The sequence below is a fragment of the Giraffa tippelskirchi genome, chromosome 14 (assembly GCF_054371585.1).
Source record: "Giraffa tippelskirchi isolate mGirTip1 chromosome 14, T2T-mGirTip1v1.2.pri, whole genome shotgun sequence".
In the NCBI taxonomy this organism is placed as follows: domain Eukaryota; kingdom Metazoa; phylum Chordata; class Mammalia; order Artiodactyla; family Giraffidae; genus Giraffa; species Giraffa tippelskirchi.
Genome location: NC_137288.1, coordinates 45584020 through 45597339, shown reverse-complemented (window position 1 = coordinate 45597339; position 13320 = coordinate 45584020). Strand labels below are relative to the sequence as shown.

The following is a 13320-nucleotide window of genomic DNA, read 5'->3' as shown; positions in this document are numbered from 1 at the left end:
GGAAAAAACAAAATCTGGAAATAAGGATCTTTTGCCTTACTTTAATGGAAGTGGATGTATGAAGAATATAAGATAAATTATCAAAATAAGGAAGATTATGTGTAGAGAATTTTTATTTCAACAAGATAATTTTTTCCCAGTTTCGTTTTATTAAAAAAAAAAAAAAAAAAATCAGGGACTTACTTCCCTGGCAGTGGTTAGGACTCCTTGCTTTCACTGCCTGGGTTGAATTCCTGGTCAGAAGTTATGGAGCAGCCAAAAAAAATAAATCAGTTTTTCTGCTTACAAAACTAAGACATGCATGCTCATTTAAATTTGAATATTACAGAAATCCAGAAGTGCTGAAGTAAAGGCCCCCTTGAATTCCAAAAATCACTGCGTGCAGAGGGGCGTACATCTATGCCATATTGTTTCCTCTCAGTAAATGTTATATTCTCTTTTTTAAAAAAATCTTTGGACAGAAAGTGAGATGACGCTAGGCAGCTGATAGTGAAGTGTTGATCATGGTAAAGCCCTAAGGAAGATGAAGGAGACAAAGGCTCTAAGATACATTAGAGGCTGTACAGTATTGCTCGTTTAAGCCCTGGGCATCAGAAGAGATTGTTGTATGCACCTTTTGAAAAGTTCTAATCAGTTTCCAACACTTTACAAATTGCTAGGGAAAAGCTCATCTGATTGTATTTTCAAACCTCAATATTTCTAGTTTTGAAGACACATATTTTATGAATGATTTAATTTCTCAAAGTTTATAGTTGGAGATACCAGTTTATTCCTGTCAAAGCCTCTTGTGTGTGTTTTTTATCCTTTGATTTCATATTTATTTCTCAATTCATAAATATAAAAGTTACATTTGGAAACAGCATGACTTTTGGTGTCCTAGGCTTTCCAACTTTCTCCCAAACATAGCTAGCTCTTCGAGGAGTCAAGACCAAATATAGTGGAAAGATAAAAACACAGCAGATGGAGGAGGAAGTAGGGTATTCACTACAGAATAAATGAGTGAGCTACTACTTATAGCTCTAATTTTTTTTTTCTCTCTACTGACTTCTGGGAGGGAAAGAACATATAAATAGAATGTTAGACGCAAAACCATAAAAACAGTGTCTGGGTAAAGTGCTAGATGATGAGCCAAAGTTTATGAAGAAAGTGGAAAACATCAAAAAGGGTTTGGAAAGTTTATTAGGAAGAAACAGATGAGTCCATTGCTTAAAGTGTTAGTATATTATTATTAAGTAACAAAAACAACTAATTTCCTATTTCATCTTCAAGTTGTATTAAACTTGAAAAAGGATAAAACAAATATTGGACAGAGCAATTGAAATCTCTTCCGCTAAATGTTTTCTCCCCTAAATCTAATATGAAGCCTTAACCCCGATTGTGACAACTGTATTTAGAAACGGAGACTTTAAGAAGGTGTAAATGTTAAGTGAAGTCATAGGAGCCCTAATCCAACAGGACTGATGTCCTTGTAAGAAGAGGAAGCTACACCGGAGATCTCTGTTCACACAAGCACAGAGGAAAGGCCATGTGAGGACCAGGGAGAAGGTGGCTGTCTGTATCCCAAGGACAGGGGCCTCAGCAGATGTCAACCCTGCACTTTGATCTTGGATGTCTATCCTCCAGAACGGTGAGAAAATGAATTTCTGTCTTCTAAGCCTGTGGTCTGTGGTACTTTACTGTGGTAGCCCAAGCAGACTAATACATGACCCCAGGTAGATAAATATAAAGTGTATTTGGAGGGTGGAAGTTGGAACGGCACCCTACTCCTTCAGCTAAGTTAAGAATTTTGCTAAGGTAAAAAATATCTGAGATACCTGGGAAATTATTTTAAAGAGGGAAGAAGGTATATGATAGTATATTGCACATACAGAATTATTAAAATTACGTTGTTACCACTTGAGCTTGCATGAATTTCTAGGGAAAAAAAAACCACCAACACTGTTAAGCAGAGGTATTAAAATAGGGAAATGCAACAATAGGGTTTTGGACGTTAGCTCTCTCTGCCCCCCCCCCCCCCCGCCCCATAAACTGGAAGAGTATGGACAGCATGGTGGTGGCTTTAGATTAGCTCCAGAGCAAATCTGGCTAATCACTGTCAAATTTGATCCAGCAGACTCAGGACTTTCAAGGCTAGTTTATTCAGTGTTTTTAGCAAAGACTTGATGATATAACAGATCCAGTTATCAGATTCATGAAATGACAGGAATTTGGGAGTGAAATATGCTGAGACTTTGACTGTTCACCTGTTGAAAGACATTTGGATGATTGTCTCTGGTTTGGGCTGTTATGAATAAGGCTGCTATGAACGTTTATATACAGGTTTTTGCACAAACAGAATACAGTTGCTGACTTGAATGACAGATGCATGTTTTGCTTTGTTAGAAACTCAAACTTAACCGTGTTATACTCCCACCTGCAATGTTTCTCTACATCATCGCCACTGTTTTGTATGATCAGTTTATTTTAGCCATTCTAATAAGTGTGCAGTGATATCTAGTGATATTAGTAGTAATACTGATGTGATTTTTTTAAAACATAATGAGATTATCAGCATTGAAAATATCCATGTCAGTCCTTGGTCAGGGGACTAAACTCCCACAAGCCAAGAGACACAGGAAGAAAAGATCCATGTAACTCAGTGAACAAATATTTTCCATGTGACTGATGCATGATGTTACAAAATCAATTTATGAATGTTCTGCTTTTAACATATTTCCATAAATTCTTTAACACCCCTCCTTTCAAAAGGTAGAAGCAAATTCTCCTCTTGAATGTGGAGTATTCAGTGAATCTAACCAACAGAATGTGGCAAAAGTGATGGTGTGTGACTTCTGAGGTTCATTCATAAAAAGATATGGTCCTGCCTTGCTCTCTCTTGGACCCTGTTGCCCTGGGGGAAGCCAGCTTTTGAGGACACCTCCAGAAGCCTATGGAGAGACTCAAAGGGGAAACTGAAGCCCTTGGCAAACAGCCACACGAATGAAGTTAGAAGCAGACCCTCTCTCTGCGTCTTCAGTCAGACCTTCAGGTGACAGCGGCCTGGGCCAACTTTGTAACTGCAATTCAGGGGGGCATACCCAAATTCTGGTGCACGGAAACTGCTAAATCATAAATGTTTGTGGTCTTAAGCCATCAAGTGCTGTGGGTCATTTGTATTGGTAGGATTCATAACAAATACAATGGATAAGAGATTCAAAGTTCAAGAAAAGGACTTCCCTGGTGGTCCAATGGCTGAGACTCTGCTCCTAATGCAGGGAGCCCAAGTTTGATTCCTGGTCAGGGAACTAGATCTCACATACTACAACTCAGAGTTCCCTTGCCGTGACTAAAGATCCTGACTGCCACAGCTAGACCTGCCCAAGGAAGCTGGAAGATCCCATGTGCTCAAACTAACACCTGGCGCAGCCAAATAGAAATAAGTAAATACTTTTATTTAAAAAGTTCAAGAAACACTAATGAATTTTACTGTAACAGTACAAAACATTCACTGATACAGTTTCAGATTCCATGTTGCAACTACCATTTAAGAAATTGATTTGTTGGGTATTAGTGTAGCATTTTTTAAATCATCTTTATTCATTTTTTAGCATTTTATTTTATATTGGAATATAACTGATTTACAATATTGTGATAGTTTCAGGTGGAACATCAAAAAGACTCAGCCATACATAAAGAATATCTACAATAATCTGAAAAGACCACTAACTTACCCCTCCTTTTTTCAACTACTTATCTGCAGGAGGCCAGATTATCCTTATATACTTCAACTAAAACAAGCTGTCTCAACAGATTGAATATAGAAGTAGATACAAGAATTCACCTGTTTCTATTGTCAGACATTAAAGAGATTTGCAAAAAACATAAAAATGCCATTTTTCTTAATGAAGTTTTGGAAAATACAGTTATTTTTAACTTGCAAATATTTGTATTAACATGTTTTGTTATTTTTTAAGAATTGTTTTAATTTCACAGTTTTCATTTTTAATAGCAATAGATGTAACTCAATCAAAAGCTCACTGAGGTCTTCAATAATTTTTGAAAGTAAAAAGATCTCCTGAGGCCAAAAAGTTTGAGAATGGCTGCTGTCAAAGATACAAGCATGAGAATGTATACTAAGGAAAGCAACTAGAATTGGGCTGGAAATCTTGTACATGGATTAGCCAAAGAATTTGAAGGTGCTTAGCCTAGAAAAGATTTAGGACCTAACGGCTAGCTTCTGAAATGAGAGTGTATTGATTTGTTATGAAGGCGGTGTAGAAAGGGAGTTAACAGCAGGAGTAATCAAAGAGACCTGTGTTCGAGACCACTTATGGTTAATAGCTCTCTGGTTTGAACAGTTAAATCATTTTTTTTTCTCTTCCTCTTTTTTCTGAATTTTATTTTTTAAACTGTGATTAAATATACATATCATAAAATTTACCATTTTAACCATTCTTTAAATGCAGTACGATGAGATTAAGTGCATTTAAACTTTTTATCCAACCATCATCACCATCCATCTCTAAAATTTTTTTATCTTCCCAGACTGAAACTTTACATCCATCTAAGAATAAACTCCCCATTCTCCCAATCTCTGGCAACCACTATTTTACTCTGTTTCTCTGATTTCAGGTACTCTAGGCACTTCGTGGGGCTTCCCCGGTGGCTCAGACAGTAAAGAATCCGCCTACAATGTGGGAGACCCAGGTCCAATCCCTGGGTTAGGAAGATCCCCTGGAAAAGGGAAAGGCTACCCACTGCAGGCACCTCATATAAATAAGCTTATGCCTGGCTTATTTCACTCACATAGTGTCTTCAAGTTTCATCCAGGTTGTCACAGGTGTAAGAATTTCGTTCTTTTAAAGGCTGAATAACAGTCCATTGTATGCACATGCCACATTTGTTTTATCTGTTCATCTGTCAGCAGACACTTGGGTTGTATCCACCCTTGGCTGTCCTGAATAATGCAGATGTGAACATGGGGGCCTTTTCTCATACTGTTCATGGGGTTCTCAAGGCAAGAATACTGAAGTGGTTTGCCATTCCCTTCTCCAGTGGACCACATTTTGTCAGAACTCCACCATGACCCGTCCGTCTTGGGTGGCCCTACACGGCGTAGCTGATAGTTTCATTGAGTTAGACAATGACCACAATGTGGTCCGTGTGATTAGATTGGTTAGTTTTCTGTGACTGTGGTTTTCAGTCTGTCTGCCCTCTGATGGAGAAGAGTAAGAGGCTTATGGAAGCTTCCTGATGGGAGAGACTGACAGGGGGAAACTAGGTCTTGTTCTCATGGGCGGGGCCATGCTCAGGAAATCTTTAATCCAATTTTCTGTTGGTGGGTGGAGCTGTGTTTCCCCCCTGTTATTTCAGTTCAGTTCAGTCTCACTCTGAGACCCCATAGACTGCAGCACGCCAGGCCTGCCTGTTCATCACCAACTCCCAGAGTTTACTCAAACTCATGCCCATTGAGTCGGTGATGCCATCCAGCCATCTCATCCTCTCATCCCCTTCTCCTCCTGCCTTCAATCTTTCCCAGCATCAGGGTCTTTCAAATGCGTCAGCTCTTCGCATCAGGTGACCATCAGGTATTGGAGTTTCAGCTTCAACATCAGTCCTTCCAATGAACACTCAGGACTGATCTCCTTTAGGATAGACTGGTTGGATCTCCTTGCTGTCCAAGGGACTCTCAAGAGTCTTCTCCTACACCACAGTTCAAAAGCATCAATTCTTCGGTGCTTTCTTTATAGTCCAACTCTCACATCCATACATGACTACTAGAAAAAACATAGCCTTAACTAGACGGACCTTTGTTGGCAAAGTAATATCTCTGCTTTTTAATATGCTGTCTAGGTTGACCATAACTTTTCTTCCAAGGAGTAAGCATCTTTTAATTTCATGGCTGCAATCACCATCTGCAGTGATTTTGGAGCCCCAAAATATAGTCTGACACTGTTTCCACTGTTTCCCCATTTATTTGCCATGACGTGATGGGAGCAGATGCCATGGTCTTTTGTTTTCTGAATGTTGAGCTTTAAGCCAACTTTTTCACTCTCCTCTTTCACGTTCATCAAGAGGCTCTTTAGTTCTTCTTCACTTTATGCCAAAAGGTTGGTGTCATCTGCATATCTGAGGTTATTGATATTTCTCCCGGCAATCTTGATTGCAGCTTGTGCTTCATCCAGCCCAATGTTTCTCATGATGTACTCTGCATGTAAGTTAAATAAGCAGGGTGACAATACACAGCCTTGATGTACTCCTTTCCCTATTTGGAACCAATCTATTGTTCCATGTCCAGTTCTAACTGTTGCTTCCTGACCTACATACAGATTTCTCAGGAGGTAGGTCAGGTGGTCTGGTATTCCCATCTCTTGAAGAATTTTCCACATTTTATTGTGATCCATACAGTCAAAGGCTTTGGCATAGTCAATAAAGCAGAAATAGATGTTTTTCTGGAACTCTCTTGCTTTTTCGATGATCCAACAGATGTTGGCAATTTGATCTCTGGGTCCTCTGCCTTTTCTAAAACCAGCTTGAACATCTGGAAGTTCACGGTTCACGTATTGTTGAAGTCTGGCTTGGAGAATTTTGAGCATTACTTTACTAGCGTGTGAGATGAGTGCAATTGTGCAGTAGTTTGAGCATTCTTTGGCATTGCCTTTCTTTGGGATTGGAATGAAAACTGACCTTTTCCAGGGTTGTGGCCACTGCTGAGTTTTCCAAATTTGCTGGCATATTGAGTGAAGCACTTTCACAGCTTCATCTTTTAGGACTTGAAATAACTCAACTGGAATTCCATCACCTCCACTAGCTCCACTCACTAGTTCGTAGTGATGCTTCCTAAAGCCAGCTTGACTTTGCATTCCAGGATGTCTGGCTCTAGGTGAGTGATCACACCATCATGATTGATTGGGTCGTGAACATCTTTTTTGTACAGTTCTTCTGTGTATTCTTGCCACCTCTTCTTAATATCTTCTGCTTCTGTTAGGTCCCTACCATTTCTGTCTTTTATTGAGCCCATCTTTGCATGAAATGTTCCCTTGGTATCTCTAAGTTTGTTGAAGAGATCTCTAGTCTTTCCCATTCTATTGTATCCCTCTATTTCTTTGCACTGATCACTGAGGAAGGCTTTCTTATCTCTCCTTGCTATTCTTTGGAACTCTGCATTCAAATGAGTATATCTTTCCTTTTCTCCTTTGCTTTCTCCCTGCTATTTACCTGGAGCCAAACTATGGTGGAGCTAATGAAGATAATGGTGACCTCCTTCAAAAGATCCCATGCATGTACTGCTACACTCTATGCCCCCAACCCTGCAGCAGGCCACCAGCGACCTATGCCTCTGCTGGAGACTCCTGGACACTCACAGGCAAGTCTGGGTCTGTCTCTTGTGGGGTCACTGTTCCTTTCTTCCGGGTTCTGGTGCACAAGGTTCTGTTTGTGCCCTCCAAGAGTCTAGTTCCCAGTCCTGTGTAAGTTCTGGCAGCTCTGTGGTGGGGATAATGGTGACCTCCTCCAAGAAGGCTTATTCCATACCCAACTCTGCTGCACCCAGAGCCCCTGTCCATGTGGCAGTCCACTGCTGACCTGTTCCTCCACAGGAGACGCTCAAACACAGTTCTGTCTCAGACTCTGTGGGCTCCTTGGGTCCTGGTGTGCACAAGGTTTGTTTGAGCCCTCTGAGTGTCTGGCAGGAATGGGGTTTGATTCTAAACACAAATTCGCCCCTTCTACCATCTTGCTGGGGTTTCTCCTGACCTTGGATGTGGGGTATCTCCTCAGCCTGTCGCTGCTCCAGCACCGCACAGCCAAAATCACTGCAGATGATGACTGCAGCCATGAAATTAAAAGATGCTTGCTCCTTGGCAGGAAAGTTAAGACCAACCTAGACAGTATATTAAAAAGCAGAGACATTATGTTGCCAACAAAGGTCCGCCTAGTCAAGGCTATGGTTTTTCCAGTAGTCATGTATGGATGTGAGAGTTGGACTATAACGAAAGGTGAGCGCCAAAGAATTGATGCTTTTGAACTGTGGTGTAGGAGAAGACTCTTGAGAGTCCCTTGGACAGCAAGGAGATCCAACCAGTCCATCCTGAAGGAAATCAGTCCTGAATATTTCACTGGAAGGACTGATGTTGAGGCTGAAACTTCAATACTTTGGCCACCTGATGCGAAGACCTAACTCATTTGAAAAGACCCTGATGCTTTGAAAGATTGAAGTCAGGAGGAGAAGGGGACGACAGAGGATGAGATGGTTGGATGGCATCACTGACTCAATGGACATGAGTTTGAGTGGACTCTGGGAGTTGGAGATGGACAGGGAGGCCTGGTGTGCTGCAGTCCATGGGGTTGCAAAGAGTCGGATGAAACTGAGCAACTGAACTGAACTGAACTGAACATGGGGAAACAATTATCTGTTTGGGTCGCTGCTTCCTTTTGTTGTGTGTATATGCTAAAAGCTCAACATTCAAAAAACTAAGATCATGGCATCCAGTCCCATCACTTCATGGCAAATAGATGGGGGAAAAAGTGGAAACAGTGGCAGATTTTATTTTCTTGGGTTTCAAAATCACTGTGGACAATGACTGCAGCCATGAAATTAAAAGATGCTTATAGGGGGTGTTGCTCAGTGGTAGAGCGCGTGCTTAGCATGCACGAGGCCCCGGGTTCAATCCCCGGCACCTCCAGTTAGGACTTGGCTTCTCCTGTAGCAATTCTTCAGTGCTACCCAAAAGATGCTTGCTTCTTAGAAGAAAAGCTCTGTCAAATCTAGACAGCATTATTAAAAAGCAGAGATATCACTTTGCTGACAGAGATCCATCTAGTCAAAGCTATGGTTTTTCCAATAGTCGTGTATGGATGTGAGAGTTGGACCATAAAGAAGATTGAGTGCAAAGAACTGATGCTTTTGAATTGTGGTGCTGGAGAAGACTCTTGAGTCCCTTGGATAGCAAGGAGATCAAACCAGTCAATCCTAAAGGAAATCAACACTGAATATTCATTGGAAGGACTGATGCTGAAGCTCCTGCTGGATCATTTAGTAATCCTGTTTTAATTTTTTAAGGACTCACTGTACAGTTTTCCACTGAACCAGTATGTTTTATAAGTCTTATATGTCATAATATAGATAAGATTCCACTAAAAATGTAAGCTGTATGAAAGCAGAGATTTTCATGTTTTTTTACCGGCAGGAACCCCAGCACCCAGAATTGTGTCTTAGGTCCTCAGTTAATTTTTGAATGAATTAATGAACAAATGCCTAACTAAATAGTGAGGGAAGGGAACTTATGCTGTACAACATTTTCTAATTTTTATATCCAGCATCTTAACATATCTACGTAGCCATCTGGTGGGCATCTCAAACTTTCTTTTGTGCTCCACATATAATTAAATATATTTGGAATCTGACTACTTTTTACTGCATCCACTGCCACTTCCCTAGTGCAAGTTAGTGTTTTAACTGTCTCCCTGCTTCTGTTCTTGCCTCTCTCTCTCCTCGTTTCGAACAAGTCTCAACACAGCAGCCAGAGTGATCTTTTCCAAACAGAAGTTAAATCAGGTCACTTTTCTGTTCAAATTACATGCAATCAGGTTCAATTTAAAACAAGTCTTTATAGCTGTTGAAGAACAGAACAAGTTGTTGGGCAGGACATGAGCTGCTTACCATCTGAGTAGACACAGGGGTTAGGTGCAGTACAGAGGAACATAAGATGGTTGGTTAGATTAGCTAATTGTTATGGACCTTCCTATGTGTTCCACTGGGTTTCCCAGGTGGGGCTAGTGGTAAAGAACCCTCCTGCCAACGCAGGTAGATGTAAGAGACGTGAGTTCTATCCCTGGGTCGGGAATACCCCCTGGAGTGAGGACATGACAACCCACTCCAGTATTCTTGCCTGTATAATCCCATGGACAGAGGAGCCTGGCAGGCTACAGTCCATAGTGTCACAAAGAGTCGGACACAACTGAAGTGACTTAACACGCACGTATTTTCTTGAAGATAATGCACATTTATTTTTCTAAATGCAAATAATACCAAAGGCAGGAGAAAAAAAATTAGAAATTACCACAGTACAAGAACCATCATCAATACTATACTAACACTTTTTGTATACGCATATACAGGCAAATACATATATGTAAGGAAACATAAGTTCATGTATAAAATACTTATAAAATGAAAAGCAGGTTGTACTACAGTGATATATAATCAAGATTTGCCAGTTAAGAAAGGCACTCAAACTTCTTAAAACAGTTCCTTTTATAAAAATTACGTTTGTTTTAAAAACCAGATGGAATTTGAAAAGTTCAAAGAAGTAAGTGAAATTCCTGAAAACACACCAGGCTGAGAGAACCACTCTAATAGTGTTGATACATATCCTTCCAGATGCGTTACAAAGCCTGAAAAAGAATTTAAAGACAGAACAAAACAAAACTCAGAAAAACAGAAAAGCCTGCTTGTTTTGTGTTTAGGTTTTAGAAACTGTCACAAGCACCTTTTAAGCTACCGTGGGAAGAAAACATGCTTGTAAAGCTGCTTATCTTAAACACCAGACATAACACTGAGCTTTCACAAGCCCACAATGAAATAAGAAACCAATTATGAATTTACAGCTGATTCACTAACACTGGGGCTGTCAGGGCAGGGCAGGTGACTCTAACCCACCATAGACTGAGCCGATTGGAAGCAGCCCCTGTCTTCCTCTGCTCCTGGGTAGGCATGTCCTTCAGGGCATTGCTGAAAGCCTGGTGGGTGCTAGCCCTGCTCCTCCGTGGAAGCCCTGAGGTGTCTAAAAATGCATTTTGCTCTGTTTCCACATCTTTTATCTCTCCCCTTCCGCTCCTGCCTCAGCCTCTCAGCCATCACTTTCACAGCAGCAATTTCATAGTAGAACAAAGTGGCAGCAACACCAGCCAGGCTGTCTTCTCTGGGCCTCCCTGCTCCCCAGGATCATGGCTTCTTGGGCTCCAGCTGCTTTGGGAGCTCTTCAGCACCTTCAGGAAAGGTACAAGAAATTTTTAATGAATCATTTAAAAATGCAACTTTAAATTTCCAATAAAAGTGATTTCTTAAAAATGTATTTATTTATTTATGGCTGAGCTGGGTCTTCTTTGCTGCACACGGACTTTGTCTAGTTGCTGTGCAAGGGCTTCTCATTGCAGTGACTTCTCGTTGCTGAGCATGGGCTCTAGGCGCGGGGGCTTGAGTACTTTCTCGGCACATGGGCTCAGTAGTTGCAGCTCCCAGACTCTACAGTGCAGACTCAATAGCTGTGGGGCACAGGCTTAGTTGATCTGAGGCGTGTGAGATCTTCCCAGATCAGGGATCAAACCGGTGTCTCCTGCATTGGCAGGCAGATTCTTTACCACTGAGCCATCAGGGAAGCCCAAAAGTGAATTTTAAATATTAAAATTATTCTGAGTTGTATAATGAAATTTTATTTCTCCCTGAAAATCAAATCAGAGAAAAGGTATGGCAGCAAAGACAAGACATACGGGCACAGAGATACAGCTTTGCATCCATTCTTCAATTTAATCTTTAAATAAACACAGAAACATAAACTGTTACATAAATAAATGAAATGAGGAAGGAAGCATCTACCCAAGTAATACAGGAAATTTACAGAAAGAACCTTCTGGTAACAAGTAATTATCAGGTGTTGGGGTGATGCTGAAAACTCTTATGCGCTGAATTGAAGCTTGGAGACAGTTTCGGCAGAAGTAGAAAATAATATCTTGCCAGGCGAAGGGGGACAGAGTGGGCTCCTGCCTCAAAAACTGTGTGTCCTAACCGGGGAGGATTTGGTGAGGAGTTTTATAGCAGTGGTTCAAGGGTGGGGTTGCTGATGAGATTAGGGTGTGTGTGGGACCTGCACTCCTTTAACCTGGGCTCAAGTCATCTTTTGATGAGCTTCTCCAGTTCTTTTAATCTGGCTTTAGGTGGTCTTCTCTGGAATGAGGAATACTGACATCTTCCATTTATTGGGGTTAGGCTTCCCTGATGGCTCAGCAGGTAAAGAATCCACCTGCAATGCAGGAGACACAGGTTTGATCCCTGGGTTGGGAAGATTGCCTGGAGTAAGAGATGGCAACCCACTCTAGGATTCTTGCCTGGGAAATCCCATGGATATAAGCCTAGCAAGCTATAGTCCATAGGGTCTCAAAGAGTCATACACGACTAAGCATGAATTTCTAAGTTTAAGTTTCAAAAGGAAGCTGCCAAGAGGAAAAAACAAGAACTAGTTAGAACCAACTAGGCCCAAGATGGCAGAAGATTTGACTCCTGTGGCCCTTGAGCCTGATAACAGGCTCACTGTAATACATTAGCTAAATGACATGCCCACCAGCACCAAAACAGTTGCCATGACAACAACTGGAAAAGCAGTATGAGGACTGAAAAGAAGAGCTGCATCAGTTTCAGGTCAAAATCACACACCTGTTCTTGAATAACTCAGGTATTCCTCTCACTCTTTCCAATTTTCTCCCTTTTTCCTCAACCCTTCTATATTTTTGGTGTCTCCACCTGAATTAGGTTGAGAAGTTGCTTGCAAGCTAGGTTCCTGCTTCTCCATTCTTTGGCTATTAAATAAAGCTTATGTTGCTCCAGTCTCAGCATCCGTTTTGCTATCGGCTGGGCCAATCTGATTGGAAAAAGAACCTCCTCTGTGGTCAAGATGAGTCTTGCCCAGGCTAGAACCCCAGCATGGGTCATTGACTAGTTTGGTTAACAGTGCCTTTACTGCGGTAGGGGACCCTTGGAGAAGACCCCGGTGGGGGGTGATCAGGAGTTTTGTTTTAGAAATGTTGGTTTCCAGGTGCTCTGAGACATCCAAGTGGAGAAGAGGAGGTCACTGATATGAGGGCTGAGTAACACAAACGACACAGCCCCTGCCCTCGAAGTAAAACAGGAACAGATTATAACCAGATAATTACAAAAATAAATATCAACAATGTTTCGTGAGATTGAGGGCATGATTAAGAGGCACTGCACACTTCTGGGAAACACAGTGACTTTACAAATCTTCACAAACATAGTGATGTGGAGGACTCTGGGGACGCTGATGAAAGCTGTTTTGTTCAGACTGATGGGGCAGCATCTGAAAAACTGATATGCACGAGATACTATTAGCTGGGTATTTCAGAGAAGAGCAATAGCAGGGAGAGAGGGAAGGGGTCTGTTCCAGGAAGGCTCAGTAGGGTCCCAACCTGGAACATCTGCAGGGCTCTCCTTAGCTGACTTCTCAGCAGCCTTTGTCAAAGCAGACCACACCTGCTTCCTCAGTCTCTTCACTCAGCTCCACAGACAACCTCTCCTGGTTTTCTGTCTACTTCTCTGGCAGGCTCTGC

General features: G+C 41.5%; 1 long non-coding RNA gene and 1 other non-coding gene across 2 annotated transcripts; both read left to right on the top strand.

Annotated features, from left to right (window-relative positions):
* Nucleotides 1-255: 255 nt before the first annotated feature.
* LOC145534908 (uncharacterized) lies at nucleotides 256-3128 on the top strand. The gene is made up of 2 exons (XR_014075064.1): nucleotides 256-1627; nucleotides 2753-3128. It is a non-coding gene; the product is annotated as an uncharacterized LOC145534908 (long non-coding RNA).
* A 5463-nt stretch (nucleotides 3129-8591) lies between these two features.
* Nucleotides 8592-8663, top strand: TRNAA-AGC (transfer RNA alanine (anticodon AGC)). The gene has a single exon. It is a non-coding gene; the product is annotated as a tRNA-Ala (tRNA).
* The last annotated feature ends 4657 nt before the right edge of the window (nucleotides 8664-13320 follow it).